This window comes from Neodiprion lecontei, chromosome 2 (genome assembly GCF_021901455.1).
Source record: "Neodiprion lecontei isolate iyNeoLeco1 chromosome 2, iyNeoLeco1.1, whole genome shotgun sequence".
In the NCBI taxonomy this organism is placed as follows: domain Eukaryota; kingdom Metazoa; phylum Arthropoda; class Insecta; order Hymenoptera; family Diprionidae; genus Neodiprion; species Neodiprion lecontei.
Window position 1 is genome coordinate 17480447 of NC_060261.1, and position 16475 is coordinate 17496921.

Consider the following 16475-nt stretch of genomic DNA (forward strand, 5'->3'; position numbering starts at 1 on the left):
CTATACTTACAACTTCACGCTGATACCGTGATGTCGAGTTCTTCTGCGATTAAATTTAAAGCTTCGTAGTACGTAATTGGAAAGCGTAATTGGAATTCACTGAATTATGAAGTAAATTTATATAAAATTCGCTGAGCATTTGCCGCGGTATGAGCAATACCGTATTTGGAGTTTACTGAACATACTAATGAATTTATGTGACAAATTAATAAAGAAATTCGATAACAGACCATTGAAATAAAAAAAATCTACTGTGGCAAAAGTAATTAGTATTTATCTGTATTAATTTCACTATACAATTTAGAATAAAGTATCATACCTGGTACGCCCGCGAAGTGTTTTTGACTTGAATGATGATTTCAGTACGAACTAAACGTGCTAGCCACTTAAATTGTTCTGGCGCGTACTGACATCATTATCCTTGTCCTAATACCACCTACTTTACGGGCATGCCGCTAAAAGTACTATTATAGATAAAATTGTCGGCTGTCTGGCTCCACTGGTCGCCGGTAATTGACCACAGCCTGAAACTCCAAAAAAAAGTCACCATCTCGAAACATCGGGATTCATAGGATTCATCCTCAGTTAAGAGACAAGTTATCGTCTGTGACAGAATCTGTCGTGATGGTGTGACGGGTTTTGAGTCCGCACTAATAATGTGGAAGGGGGGAACAGTTAGGGACGGGGCCGATAGAATAGGTAAAACTTGGTATGTATATTTGTGAGGGGGGGATACATGTATTGCGATCGACGGGGGGGGGGGGGGGGGGTGTAGGGTGGCGGGGAGTGTGAGGTAGGAATGGTCGGTATTGCGGGGGTGGGGGGGGGGGGTAGTGCGACGGGGAGTGTGGGGTAGTGCGGGGGGGGTAGAAAGGGTTGGTATTGCGAGGGGAGCGGCTGTAGATTGCTGGCTAACCTGGTGTCGTCGGCGTGTGTGGGTAACGGTGTGTAGCGGTGTGTACTGTGTGTCTCTCTCGTTCTCTCTCTCTGGCGGTGTGTAACTGTGTGTCTCTCTCGTTCTCTCTCTCTGGCGGTGTGTAACTGTGTGTCTCTCGTTCTGTCTCTCTCTCTCTCTCTCGCCCTCTTCGCTTCTCGTGAATTTCTCTCCTTTTTACTTGTTGCTGCTTCGCAGGCCGTGGTCGTACTGCTCGCTGGCGCTCGGCTCCGCCGAGCGTCGGTGGGCTTCGGTTACCTTCGGGTGTTTCCCGACGGGACGGGACTCACCCGTTCGGCTCTTCCCCGCGGGTTTGGGGTTTGTTGTGACTTGCACTCTAGGTGCAACGTCACAATGGGTACATAATTTTTTAGGTGTTGAATTCTCGTCCGCTGATGACGTGATGAATAAAAAAAAGGCTCTTACTTTTGTCCGAAAAAGTTACAACTATGGTATTGTACTTCCACGACAACTAAACCACATTGAGGGGGAAGATCCGGTGCAATTTCTAGCTATGGAAATATCAATCCTGAAGGGTTCATACATTCTTTTGAACTTGTATTGCGATTGAGAAGTGTCCTTGAATTGATTCAATGATTCGATGTTATTACAGTTACTAAATGATAAAAATCGGACGGCACTCTCTTTCGTCTTCGATACTGATGACTAACCGTTCTTTGCAAAATTATTTTACCGGTCTGAAAAATGACGTTTTGTATGTGGCTCTGAAAAGTGATGATTTTGACGATTCCTCACGGGGACAGCAGTTGTTCGAAGTGTCCGTCGTTTTCTTGCAGGTAAAACCTGCAACGTTCGACCAGCTGGCCAATTGCTGCACAAACAATTTCCGGCGTCACCGTCGCCGTTGCCTCTACAATTTTTGCCTCCGAGGCTTCCACAAAGAATTCGGTAGGTCCTTGTACACGAATTCTTTGATCAGACCCCAAAGGCAATAAGCTAAAAGATTCAGATCGAGTGATCTCAGTGGCCAAGCGGTGGGACCCCCACGGCCTATCATCTATCCAGAAACCGTTCGTTCAAGAATTGTCGTGTGCGGACACTGAAATACCCTGGAGCACTGTCGTGCTGGAAGAACATTACCGCTCGGCGTGCGAGGGGACGGTCTTTAAGAAGATCCGGAAGCTGATATTCAAGAAAATGCCGGTACATATTACCATCTGACCTTGCGCTTAAAACGCAGAGACCAATCTAATCATCCCGTCGTATCAAGTAGTTGCCTAATAAATCCACAATGCTCATTGAATCGTTTATTAGTCAAATATTCAATATCAATCAAATGTCTCGATTTTACTAATTTTACGAAGGTTGTTTTTCTCAACAGCAAAAGTGATTTTCACTGAATTTTCAAAAATCCAGCCAACGAGACGGTAGAAATTTGGTATATCTGTATTCGAGCACTATCTAGCAAGCTTACCAAGTCGTCGATCATGTCCCACCCCACACGTTGAGGCTCCAACGAACCTGGTTTCTAGACTCCCGAATATCGTGTGGGTTTTCTTCGGCCCAATGGTGGATGTTGTGGCAGTTGTGGCAGTTGTGGCAGTTGTGGCAGTTGTGGCAGTTGAATACTCCATCGCGATCAAAATTTTACTCGTCCGTAAACAAAATATTGAATACGAACAACGGGTCCGCTTCGGTTTGTTGGAAAACCCACGTGCAAAACATTCGTCTCGCGGCACGGTCGGGTCCGTGCATCGCTTGCCCCTTCTGGGTGTGGTACGGTCACAAATCGTTTGATCGTAATTCTCGGTGGACGGTCGAGTTGTCCGTTTCGTGTTCTGCTGCCAAACCGCGTCCACTTTCATCGGGCACTCTGGCCATATCCTCGAGTGTACGTTCCTCGAACTGGACCGTCCATCTAGATACCGGACGTCCAGCTTTGGATTGGTTTGGGATACAGGTGCCGGTTTCAAAAAGACTCCGTTCCAAGCGCCTGAACGTTTTCGCGTTCGGATGTCTTCTTCGCGTTCAGATGTCTTCTTCGCGTTCGGATGTCGTCTTCCGGGAAAACGGACTGTGTACGCACGATCTGCTGCCCCCGCAACGTTGTCACACGTTCCCATCATTACCATCCGAGGGGGAATTCACTCTAAAAATCAGTTGTACACTTTTGTTTGGAATCAATTGGTAGTCGCCAGAAATCGTTATGAATAAATCGTCATGGTATTTTTAAAACGATAAATGGAGTTTGACGTGCATCAAAATCAATTGGATGTGAACTCGACTTTTCACCGTTTTTGGGACGCCATTTTCGCATCACAGGATCGCTGAAGCTCAGATTTATTTGCAATAAAAAGCATTCATTGGAGTTATATTTAATATGAGCGTTTAGTAAAAAGTAACTTATTTTGCGTTTCATGTTTGGTTTTGCCAGCCTTTCGTGTCCGCCGATAGCCATAACTTGCTTATCCTCGAGACCCCACGGGACTATTGTACATATTGTCAACATTAAACAACACGATGAGAAAAATACAATGTGCCTTTTTTGATGATAACGATTCCTATGTTGTTCAAATGTCAGATACAGTGTTGTGTGCGGTAGCAAACAAAAAGAGTTGACGTCCCACTATTTTTGTAATATTATTTTCACACATCCAAGGCTCAAATTTTTTTTGTTTTGAACTCTCCATTAACAATAATAATGATTCGTGAGTTTCACGTTGTCAATCATTGAAGATTTGTAAAAAGAATCATATCTGACATTTCATTCCTGGTTCCGTTACCTGAGGAGATGCTCGATGTGTCCTCCGTTCTGCTGGACAGTGAGTGCGAGCCGTTTTCGGATCAACCCTCGCACCCGTTGCATCTCCCTAACAGGAATAGCGGCACACGCTTCGGCGATGCGGTGGCGCATGTCGTGTTTCGTTGTGGGGGCCCGTTCGTTGACGATGTCCTTGATTCTACTTCTGAACCAGAAATCACAGACGGCAAGATCTGGTGAGCGCGCTGGCCACCTAATCGGACCTCTCGTACCGATCCATCGCTCCGAGAACATGGCGTCCAGGATTGCCTTGTTCTCGTTGCTGTTGTGGGCAGGGGCCCCGTCCTGCTGCCACCAAACCTCTTCCATACGGATGGGGTTTCCGTCCATCAGGCGGGTGAGTTCCTTGGTGAGTACGGTCCTGTACTTGGCAGACGTCAGATTTCCGTCGAGGAAAATGGGCCCGGTGATCTTGTCCCGTAGTACTCCAATCCAGACGTAGAGCTTCCAACGGTGCTGGTTGTCCTGTTCGACGATCCAGTGTGGGTTTTCCGGAGGCCACCAACGACAGTTCTGCTTGTTGACGAGCTGAGGTTCGTGAACAGTGCTTCGTCCGTGAAGCACACGTTCCTGCAAAAATCGGGATCCTCATGCAGACGCTCCAGTCCCCAGCGACAGCACGTCAGTCTTCGTTTGGCATCACCTGGGCACAGCTTTTGCACCGGCTGGTATTTGAACGGACGGTTCAGCTCACGTGCGATTTTTCTCACAGATTCTCGAGGAACCTCTGTGGGGAATTAATTACTTCTTTTAGAAAGCACGAAGAGACAATTATCGCATTTGACCCTTAAATATACGTTAAATTTGTGTCCAGCATTCTTGTGTAATTGTCTCATCTCTAATGAATCTCACCCAACAGAACGAGGAATGACTTGGAAATAAAATTTCACAGCAAACCGACGGGGAAATATCTCGCTGAACTGTCGACTCAATGGATTTGCGACTCAATTATCATTCACCCGAATTAATGCAAAATAACTCGATGAGAATTACTGAATTACTAAATTTAACTGAAATATTGAGAATCAACTGACAAGGGGAGTGCCAGGGTTGGTAAATGAGGTTTGGGGTGGGGCGGTGCGTGGTTGCAGTACTACCCCATAGTGTTACAATGCCCCAGCCGTAGGGCCAGATGGCCCTCTCCAATTTTTCACAATATGATCCAATACGCATGGTTCGCATCGAAACTAACCGGAGAAAGAAACATTTTTAGAAATATTAAAATTGTTCAAAAATCTTTTATTTCGAATGTTTTTACGACGAATATCATTGTGGCTCTTGTACAATATCAAAATCTAGCGAATAAATATATCGAAGGAAAAAATTGGGACGGAAAATTTCGAAATGCTCAACTTGACCATGTTTTCAATTTGAACTTCGTTGTATAGTTATTTTTCAATAAAAAAAAGCAAATGGATACGTTGAAAGTACGAAGCAAGAATTTTTTTTTAAATATCTATTATATAATTATGATTATGATAAATTAACTTATTGATAAATCGAATAAACAATAATTTGAAGAAAAAAAAAATGAAAAAAAAACCTTGGGAGGATTTTTCTCGTAAATGGCTGGTCATCTGGCCCTATGGCTGGGGCATTGTAACACTACGGGGTAATACTGCAACCACGCACCGCCCCACCCCTAATTTCATTTACCAACCCTGGCACTCCCCTTGTGAGACATAACTGAATTATGAAATATTGAATGAAGTTTATTCGAATTACTTTGAGTTCATGCCAGAATTATCTGTTTACAGAGTAATAATTAGATGAAGATGAGAAATCAAGTAGAATTAAGAAAAATAATTTGATATGATTGGTAAGACGAAAATTAAACTTTTCAAACTACTTAAATTGGAGTGAACTATCAAGTGAGAATTAAAAATTATGAATCAAAATGAATCAAGTCGAATTGAAGGATCCACCTTACCTAAAAAAATTGATTTTAAATGAAAAAATGAAGTTGAATTACAATAATTTATTCAGATTAATTCAACTCAAACAATCACTGTGTCACTCAAATCAAATTATTTCCCCCCCCGCACGACACGAACAGCTTAGGCTTCCGGCGCCCATTGATTTTCATGTGAATAACTAAAATACGGTTGATTCTGATCACTTGCAAATTTCTGGAGAGGCCGAAAGCGATATTTAAAAAATCGTCTAATCACGGGGTCAATCCGAAATTGATGAAAACAGGAAATTGAATTTTTTAGTGTTTTCACAGATCCTTGAACAGGTTTGGATATTCTTCACTCCGAAGCGGATACACGGAAAAATGTTGCACAGCAATTGGTAATTGCATAGATACTATCGCGTCAAAAAAATTTGAGAAAATCAATAATAGAGATTATTGAAATTAGCGAATTTGGCACGGAATGCCCCATACGTTCATCTTGGAATAAATTGAATTCAGAAAAAATGTAACGAAAGAAAAAATAAACATACGCAGTGTCCTCGCGAGGCGTCTGAGGCTCTCTCTTCCGTTTTCCTGGACGGCGTGTTCCACCGCTTCTCGAACAGGGCCATCCCCCGCTTCTCGAACAGGGCCATCCCCCGCACCGGCTTGATGCGCTGCTCTCGTGCCCGCTTCAGCACGCCGTGCTCTTGCTCCGTTGCCGCCAGCCTAGAGATGAAATGTCGCATACGCGAATCATACATTGTTGCAAATTTTCATAAGCATCGGTTTCTTACAGAAAAAAATTGACGTAGCCGATGGTTATATCGCATAAATGTTCAAAATATATTATTCAGGGTAATGCGCGCAAGCTGCATAGAGTTCTAGTGCAAATTAACACGATTATGCAATTTTGAAAATTGTTTCATTGCGAACATTGTACCTTCGAAAGGACTGCCTCGACAGTGGCTGCCCGTCCTCCGGGAATCGCACTCGGTACATCCTCGCCGATCCTGTAAAGTTATTCCCGGTCTCCGCTAGTATCCGATGTATCCTGGTCGTCCGCACGTCCCTGTCCATCTTAATCTCTAATTTTCTAGGACAATTATTCTCACAACACAGCTACAGTAACTCAACGTTGGTAAGATTAGTGGTAAAATAAAAATATTCTTTAACAGCTAACTACGCTACAGTTGAACGTGTAAAATTAACAATTCTCACAACACTTCACGGTAACTTAACGATTATAAACGTAATGCGAATATTTAAACGATTAAAAATACGTGTAATGCTACGAATGAACGTGGCAATAACCTTGATTTTTTGGAAGTTTTGGGTAAAACTATGCTTTCGGTTGTTAATGCTTCGAGCGAATCTTAGCGTCTGTTTGCTGAAATTAGCGCGAAACAATGCCAGATCTTCGATTGTTATTTAACACGCCGGACGCGCCGAGCTGCGTCCGCTGGTTACAACTATTAGGATATCGTACAATCCCGAATGTTTTCATTTGTTATTACACGCTGCTGTCCGACATTTCTTGAATTGAAAAAAAAAATTAAAATCATACGTACACGCACTAGTCCGGTCGAGAAGTGAGTTTACTGAGAAAAATCGTTAGAATGGTCTTAAAAATATGGCGATTGGTGCATTGGATTCAGAATTTAAAATGATGAAACCGGTATTTTTTAATTAATCCGCCATTAAAAATTTCAATAGTTATAAACAAAAAACGAAAAGAAAAAAAGGGAGTCTCCGTTTTATAACTATAATTTCAAAAATATAAAAGATAAATGAATTTTGAAAAAAGATCCTAAAAGAGGAGGAAATTTCCGATGAAAAAGCCCTACTCCCGGAATTCTAGCTTTATTATTTATAATTTTATTTTAACGTTGAAAATAAGGCTCCGCGCGGCCGTTTCGGTGCCTAGGCGTCACCGCCTAGCGAAGCATGCAACACGAAACAATTTTTTTATAACATTCAATATTAATTTAAAAATTGGAATAAATTATAGTGTTATCTAGACACTTGAAGGAATGTAGTCTTACAAAAAAAAAATTTTTAACTCGATTTTCGTTTAAGTTATTTCAATGTTAATTAACTCATTTTTCGCAGACTTGACTTTTCATAAAATCACTTGTAAAAGTTTGAAAAATGGGTCTATAAATTTTTTTTCTCTTGTGAGCTCTTCTTATATAAATAATAAACAAGATTCAGTGGTGAAAGTTTATAAAAGTTTTTTCATTCGTTTATAATGATTTTTCAAAGTTATCAAAAACGAAAAAATCCGGCTAATGTTATGAAAAAATTTTTTTTTCATAAATCTTGAATTTTGGTTTGTTTTTAAATTGATGTGTTGCGTTTATTAGCTTGGCTGAAAATTTTTTAACGTGTATTGTTTAAAAATTTATCATGAACAAATAGACAAGTTGAATATTTTTGAAAAATTTTTTTTGGTCATTTTATTGTCTTAGTGTAATAATGAGTTTTAAAAAAAAATTTTTTTAAAAAAATTATTTAATTGTTTATAACTGTTTTTTTTTCATTTATCCATCATTTAAATTATTTATTAAGAAATAATTTTTTTTCTAAAAATCATCATTTACAATTGTTAATATAATTATGAAAAAAATTTTTTTTCCATTTGAATTTTCATTGTTTATTTTATAAACAATTTGTTATAAACAAATTTATATTTTCATTTTATTTTTTTTTCGTTGCTTTAAAAAATTACAAATACAGCCATGTGCATCAGAGTTGTGAAAAAAATTTTTTGGGGTAAAGTATTTTAAAATTCAATAATAAATAGAAAAATTTTCGTGTCGAGCATATCCCTGGTACCAAATAATACTTGCCACGTGAGCGCAAGTTAAAAGTGATTTTTTAAGTGATTTTTTAAGTGATTTTTTAAGTGATTTTTTAAGTGATTTTTTAAGTGATTTTTTAAGTGATTTTTTAAGTGATTTTTTAAGTGATTTTTTAAGTGATTTTCATGCATTTAAAAGGTCGGGTTCCACTTATGAAGTGACAATTGTAATTTCCGACAATAGGTTAGAATTTGGAAATCACGAAAACCCCCTGTCCGTCACAAACATGAAGCCAGAAGTCATTCTAGGGCCGACGATTTCTACATTGAAGGTTATGCCGAGCTTCACTTTCTACCCCCGATATCTCGAAATCTGTCCATTATTACACTTTGTGCTCATGGAGACTTTTGATCAGGAGCTCGAATAGGATAACATATATCAATTTCAGAAAATTTCACCAAGGGCCACTTCCCATAAGAAACGTGCGGGGTCCTTTGAACTTGTATGTCGAGTTGGTGCGCTTGTGATCTGTGAAAAAAAGCACCATTTACAATAATGCCTCGTCCATTTCATAATCCATTAAATTCTCAGTAAATAATGCATCAATTTCATGTCTCTAACCAAATATTGTGTAGCTTTATTATGAAACTGCGATTACAGTCACAATTAAAACGAAGAAACGAATAAATGCGTGAATGAAACGAGTTCATGTAACACTTTTCAAATTGTCCTGAAAGTAACAGCACCGAGTAACGGAAAACGATCTGTTGGTAATATTTTGACACTGAACTCTCACTAATTTTGATGAAAAAATTATCATTCTTAAATCATTATCAGGTACTGTCAAGCTCAGGGTAGGAGGTGTGGGTCGACAATGGGAAAATGACCGCCGTCACCGAGATTATATACAAGGGTCCGAAAGAAACGACACGAGCACTCTTGAAAATTATCTTACGGTTAACGATAGTTTGAAAGAGATGAGTCCAAGCGAGAAAGGCAAACACGAAGCAATGCCGGCGAATGTTTGTTACGCAGTAAAAAGTTGCATTATTCAATGTATGAAATCTAGCGGGAAACATTGCAAATACAGTCCGACCTCTCTACAAGCCTCCTCCCAATAGAGCCGCTTCCCCTATTTTTCGCTTGCAGCGTTCCCCTACTCTACCTTCTAACTTGAGCTCGCTTTCGATCCGCGCGCGAACCTCCCAATAATTTCGAGGTACTCGGAGCAGTTGAGAGCACCTTTTCATGACTTTTATTTCATAACCGTAGGTACAGAAAATTTCTTATTCACATATTATTTCATTTTTTCTAGCGAATGAAATTTCACCAATAAAGTAATGCATTGGAAGGTTTTAGAGATTTTGATATAAATCATTCGCTGACGTGGTCAAATAGTCAAACTACTGTGATTCTTCGTTTTCTGGAAAGACCTTCCTCAAGAATTTATCTTCCTCTAGAGGGTTGGTTTGAATGACAGCATCTGTTTCTTTTCGTCTTTGACGAATCATTCGCGGTGTTTTTTTCTGTAGACACATTGCTCTCATCATAAGATGTGACATGTACACTAGACTGTACGTATTTGCGTTTCTTCTCCAATCCGGACATTGTTGACGGCAAGGTGCTAATTCAGCGAAGAAACCGTCGTCTTTATCAAATAATTCACTGAATTCAACACAACAAAGTGGTGGAATATCATTACTAAATATAGAGGCCCCTTGCATAACATACATGCTTAGTGAAATAAGATTTTGTGGCGTGTACATGCATCGGAAAAACTATCTCTGTGACGCCTTGAAACTCCGCTAGGTAGCGCTGACGGGCGGATATGTACACGGATTTTATCCACACTAATAACATGCACATAGATATTGAAACGTTTCGACTTTATCTACAGGCCGAATTACACCAGAATTTTATGCGTAATATGAAAAGTAACGTGGAGGTTTCGCGCAAACTCGAATATTATATTAATTTTAAGAATTTCCTGTGTCGTGAGTAGAACGGCAGGATTCGGTCTCTGGGCGCGAACCACGCACAGATAGATTGCTATGAGTAATTGACTCGTGATGCGAGAAATTTGTTTCCAGAGAGGAAATGTTTGAATAATAGTTGAATGTTTTGTTCCCGGGAGGTGGGATGAGAGACAGGATGTGACGTCTTGAATTTATGTTCCTTGTAATGTTTAGGAAATTTGTGGTAAGTTAGGAAGGAATAGCTCTTTCTTATTTAGTGTGATAATAATTCGGTTTACCGATTAATGTTATTCTGGGATATGAAGGTCACAACTCAAAACACTATTTTATCGTGTTAACGTTTCGGCCCCGGTGGGGGCCCTCCTCAGAACATTTTATTTAAATATCTGTCACGAACAAAAATAAAATAATGTACAACAAGGTTTTAACAAAATTAGACATAGTGGTATAAATAATATGCAAGGATGTATAAGCAAGTATAAAAGAGGAATCACCTCGTATGAGATGACACTTCCAATTACATAGAATGCGTGTTGGTAATTGATGAATAAATAGAAACAATAAAAAACAATAAAAAGAAAAACCGAAACACACTGCGTTCGCGACACGTAATTCCCACGAATTCATATTTGTTGTTAGTTTGGTAAAATGAAATAAAACACACCGCCGTTATAGGTTGAGTCCAGAGCACATAAGCACAAGTGGAAGGTCCAGTGTGTAGTGGGGGGGAGGTCGATCTCGATAGTTATCAGAGCAACGCAAAGTCAACGGGTTAAAAGGAAACCAAAATTTTTGTTAAGTTTTGTTAATTCGGTTTATCTACGGCAAGACTGAATATTATTTGCGTGATGGGATGGTCGTCAGAAGGACGGTATTCGACAATGCGGAATCGTCGTTGACAAGGTTGTTTCGATATTGATAATTATTCGTTTAGTTAGTACTGAGACAATGTTATTTACGTGATAGCGTGGTAGTCAAATGATAGGGAATTCTACGCAAATATACTGTCACCTATATCAAGGCATCCAGTCGCAATGACAGAGACTCTCTACAGGTTCAAGTGCCCTACCTATGGGCCAGAGGATTGTGAGACGATTACCGTATCTGAGCTATGAGGTCAGACGCAATGGTGTTCTTCACTCAGACACGGTTCCCTAATACCTAAGGACTTTATTGAAAACAGATGGAATGTTTAATACTTTGCTTACCCTCCTTTGATAGAGAGTGGTGTTTGAGGAATCTTGGAGTGACGAGTCCACGTCTCGTGATCGTGGGTCGCGTCGACTTCTGGTTCCTCGTTGATGTAAGATGCTCCGCCAAATAGATGTGCGGATGAGTCCTCGCGTTGGACGATGTGTAGATCTACTCTGTTGTATTATACGATAGATGATAGATGTCGAGCCACACTTGCGCTCGACTTTTATACTTAGTTATTTTCTAGTTTCGCAGTTTTCGGGGATAGCGATTGGCCGTTTCCCTTGAAGAGGGGGCACGGTAAATCGTGTGATTTGGTTGGTTTACCGGTATGAGGTGGGGTTACCGAGTGTGTAGCGAGATTTCGGCTTGTCACCTTTAAGCACAATTTTTGGGGGCACGTATTGTCTGTAAATTTTAGCATTCGCAGAAAAAATTTTCAGCGGGGAGGACAGATTAACATGCGAGGAGTACCGAAGGTGCATAACTCTGTTGTGCAATACTATGCGCAATCCCAAAAAATAAGGGATTCACGTATTTACGCATTTCGAGTCGTTTCGTTCTTATGCATTACGTCTCATTTTGTCGGACAAACTAACGAAATAGCGAAATGTAACGACATAGTGTCCTCGAAAACAATTACGAATCGTAGTTTATTGTCCCCGGTTTGATCATTGCGTGAAAATAACGCTGGGTCGTGGCAATATTGCGCTCATTGTTACCACTAGAATCGCAGAAAAGTTGGCCACCCATGTGCCTTGTTGTCGCGGAAATATTCGAAGTATGCAAGTAAATACACGGTGTCAGAATTAACCAATTTTTCAGCATTGTTCTCCAAAATATAGATAAATCGACCTAGAATTTTGCGGTGAATAATACACTGTCGAAATTCGGGTTGATTCTTTCGTTTTTTCAAATTATTTTTGTTTAAAATGAGAAAGTAATGCCATTGTCAATAAGGCTGCACTTTGACAGAATCGGGTTGATTCAATGATTGTTCACAACAATCTTGTGAAACCAACTTGTCGGTCGTGCGCAGCACAATTCATGTACCGCAACAAGCGTTTCACGCTTACTAGTCGCGCGCCACAGAAGAAAGCACTCACTACGTCACACGCGCCGCTCATGCTACCCACGCAGCCGAGCGCGTCCCGTAATCAGCTCACGTGGTCTCCCGCTGTTGAAGTGGAGCCGCGGCTGAAGTAAGAGACTACCGATCTCACCGATCGGCAGGACAACTTCGGTCTCACCGACATTGAGCCATAAACTACATGATTTACTATTAAGCCACCAGAGAGCCATTGTACGCCGCCACCAAGCACAGCACCCATTCGTCGCTGTTCATCATCACTTCAGCCTCCACCACGGTGCCAGAGGACCACGACCATCCCTTCTATCGCGTGGAAACCAAATTATTGACTGAGTTGTATATATGTTGTGACGTGGATTTTTCTGCACCTCGGTCACTCGGAGCAAATAACCGGGAACTTACCGCGTGCACAATAATTTGGCGTCCGCGAGGTATCCTGAGCCTGAAACAATATCGCGAAGTTTGTTGGGCGCCTGGCGTGATCAACACGCCTCGAAATCGGTAATACGACACACCGCAACCATATGCTCGGTAGCTCAGTACCGCGGAGAGGGAAGGGGTAAATTTTGGGTCGAGAGAATTGCAACACAAGTACGCCAACGCGTGATGTGACTAAATTTCTATAAAATTCCAATGGTATATTTTTCATCAGCGATAATACAAAAACAAAAAGAAATAAAAATAATAAAAGAAATAAAAAGAATGATAATACGACCACGCAAGTCGTCTTTCGCGATTCCAAATACAATGTTACTTTTATCTAAACTAAATAAGGAAGGTAGAAATACTCCAAATAAAATAAAAATAAAAAAATAATAACAAAAAAAAGGTGAATAAATCTAGGAGACCTCTACGGCCTACGTGCGCTAGTCGCCGTCTTAACAATACCCTACTTCATAAAAACCAAAAACAAAATCGGACTCGATGCGCTGCCCGCGAACGTCCTTTACAAAATGGCGCTGATCGCCCACTTAATACTAACTGATAATGCAAACAAAAAAAAAGAAGAAAGAGAAAAAAAAAAGAATATTAAATAACTAAAGTGATGCGAGGCTCGTCGCGACACCCGCGATCCTCCTCTAAAAACGCATACTCTTATCAGCACGCACCCGAGCTTCACTTCCTCGGCGACGGCGGGACGCAGTCGCGAATTCGAATGCTCCCCGTGATTGCTCGCGACCTACACGAGAATCGAGGATGTGCCGGATGACGTGAAATGACCCCGTGTAACGGACTTCGGTCACACTCAAACTCGAGACAATAACGTCTCGGCTCAACCCGTGGCTCGACTTGATTTTCTGGATCCCCCGAAATTAACGTTACTCTCTTACGCGCAACTCAGGCTACGGTCACCAAGCAAAAGAATCGGCAAACGAATTTCGAGTACTTTTCGACACGCAAACTAAAAAAAAGAAAACGGCTGTCCTTTATCGGATCAGCCCTTACTCAATTAACCTCGAAATTCGATCGCGAGAATGTTAACAACGCTTACCGCTCCACATCCACCGCACAAAACTTCCAACTCCCTCGTGACGGCTCATCGTCTCCCTCGCAACGAACAAAAAAAAATCTCAACGGGCACCAAGCAACCACAACTCTAACGCAAAAGGAAAAAAAAACGACTGCCTCGTTTCCTCGCCAGAACTAGAGTGATCTCGGATGGTCGCAACGCCGATCTCGTCGCGCTAATTTTTCATGACGTCATCACCCTAAGAATGCGCAACAATCGATCGGTCATCGATTTTGGGGATCGCGCAACTTGCCGCGCACCTGTCGTCTCTACGCGGCGCAGAACTTAAGGCTAGATCGCGATGTCGTCTCCCGCGCAGCTCTACGTAGTCCTGGGGTTGGGCGGGGTGGTGCTCCCTCGTCGCTAGCTGGTACCTCGCGGTTGCCTTGGTTGGGCGTAAGCGGGGCGAGCGGGGAGGCTGCGGCGCGCCGGCCGCCAGCGGGAATCGCGTCCGCCTTGGATTCCCGCGCTGCAGGGATCTACGTTGCCTCCCCCTCCGCAGCCTCGGTGTCCTTCCCGCGAGGTCTTGGTGGTTCCGCCTTGCCTCGAAAGATGTTCGGCGTCGGAGTTGGTCGCGGGAGGGTAGCCGGTACACTCGAAAAAAAAATAAAAACAAAAGCCTGAAATATCTGGGTCGCAATGCTCTATTTCGTCCCTGTCGAAGCTCGGGTGCGTGACTCCAGTTCTGGCGCTCTCTGAGATTATTCCGCGACTCGATTTTCTAGACCCTGATTCCGGGATCTCGCCCAGGGTTCAGGGAGTCTCTTGTAACGGGCAGGCCTAGCCGAACTGCCACGTTACAATGTGTAATGAATGAATAAATGAAGTGTTACTAAAAACAACTTCTCATCTTTGACACCACAGCGATCAACTCCTTCCACGCGGCTCGGTCGAAAAGCTATCAACAAATAGCGAACAATGATCATTTTCGAAAGAATTGCAATGTTTGCCCTACGACATCTTGTCGTCGGCAAACGGTAATAGTGGAATACCGATCAGCCGTATCGGCCACGCATGAATGTTGCCAACCTCCGCGCTACAACGATTGTCACCGACAACCGATGATGACCGAATGCTTGTTAATCTCCTTTCATGCTGTTTTCGTGTTAATTATCATTGGTAATTTTAAATGCGGACGTTTTTGTCACGCTTGTCTTAATAAAGATATTTTCAAACTATTAATCTTGCTGCTCGCCTAGAGCTGTAAACAGAGTCAGTTCAACGAAATCCATCGCGCAGAATAATCTTCAATGACATATCGTATACCGCTACTTAAACTTGAATTCAAGTTGGCGCTGGTCAGAAATTGTCTGTACGTATAAGCACGTTACATTGGTCATTGGATAAAATAAATAAATAGACATGGTAGTAGAACATAGTAGACGTCCCGCGACTAGACCCTTGGCTAGTGCAGTAACGTATAAAGCGAAAATAAATTTTCGCCGACTATCACTCCAGTGGTATCTCTTTTTGCACAACCTGTATGCACGCATTGATATAGTCCTTATCGGACATATCCTTGGTTTTGGCTGGGGGTACTTTTCCCCGTCGGCGCAACTCTTGCTTGGCATCGTTCAAGTCAAAGATAGCGACGGGGTCCAACTTGGCCTTAAGTATGATACCGGCGAGGTACTCAATGTAGTGCTGCCAATTTGGCGGCAGGGCTACGCCCACCCTTCGTACATGGCCACGCACGAATGTTGCCAACCTCCGCGCTACAACGATTGTCACCGACAACCGATGATGACAGAATGCTTGTCAACCTCCTTTCATGCTGTTTTCGTGTTAATCATCATTGATAATTTTAAATGTGGACGTTTTTGTCACGCTTGTCTTGATGAAGATATTTTCAAACTATTAATCTTGCTGCTCGCCTAGAACTGTAAACAGAGTCAGTTCAACGAAATCCATCGCGCAGAATCTTCAATGACATATCGTATACCGCTACTTAAACTTGGATTCAAGTTGGCGCTGGTCAGAAATTGTCAGAAAAAAATTCAACCCCATTTATAGACTCGAAATAATTGAAAATTTTTTTCGCGCACAAAATCGAATGTTCAAAAAAATTTCGACCTCACTATTGGAGAGATTGTTGCCTTTGCTTTAAAAGTCATGCAAAAAATTCGTCAGAATATCATAGGGCTAGATTTTGGAGGGGGGTGGTCACCTTATCGAGGTCACTCTGTATATACACCGGGACAATCTCTAGAACTATACAGTCAAAGCGCATGCGCCATATAATTTAATCTCATTGGTATGTGAAATCGCCCCGCGGCGATGTTTTCGTT

The 16475-nt window shown here is 41.8% G+C and overlaps 1 long non-coding RNA gene across 1 annotated transcript; it reads left to right on the plus strand.

The window, feature by feature from the left end:
* Nucleotides 1-1570: 1570 nt before the first annotated feature.
* Nucleotides 1571-15754, plus strand: LOC124293053. The gene is made up of 4 exons (XR_006902958.1): nucleotides 1571-1583; nucleotides 12944-12954; nucleotides 14507-14512; nucleotides 15614-15754. It is a non-coding gene; the product is annotated as an uncharacterized LOC124293053 (long non-coding RNA).
* The last annotated feature ends 721 nt before the right edge of the window (nucleotides 15755-16475 follow it).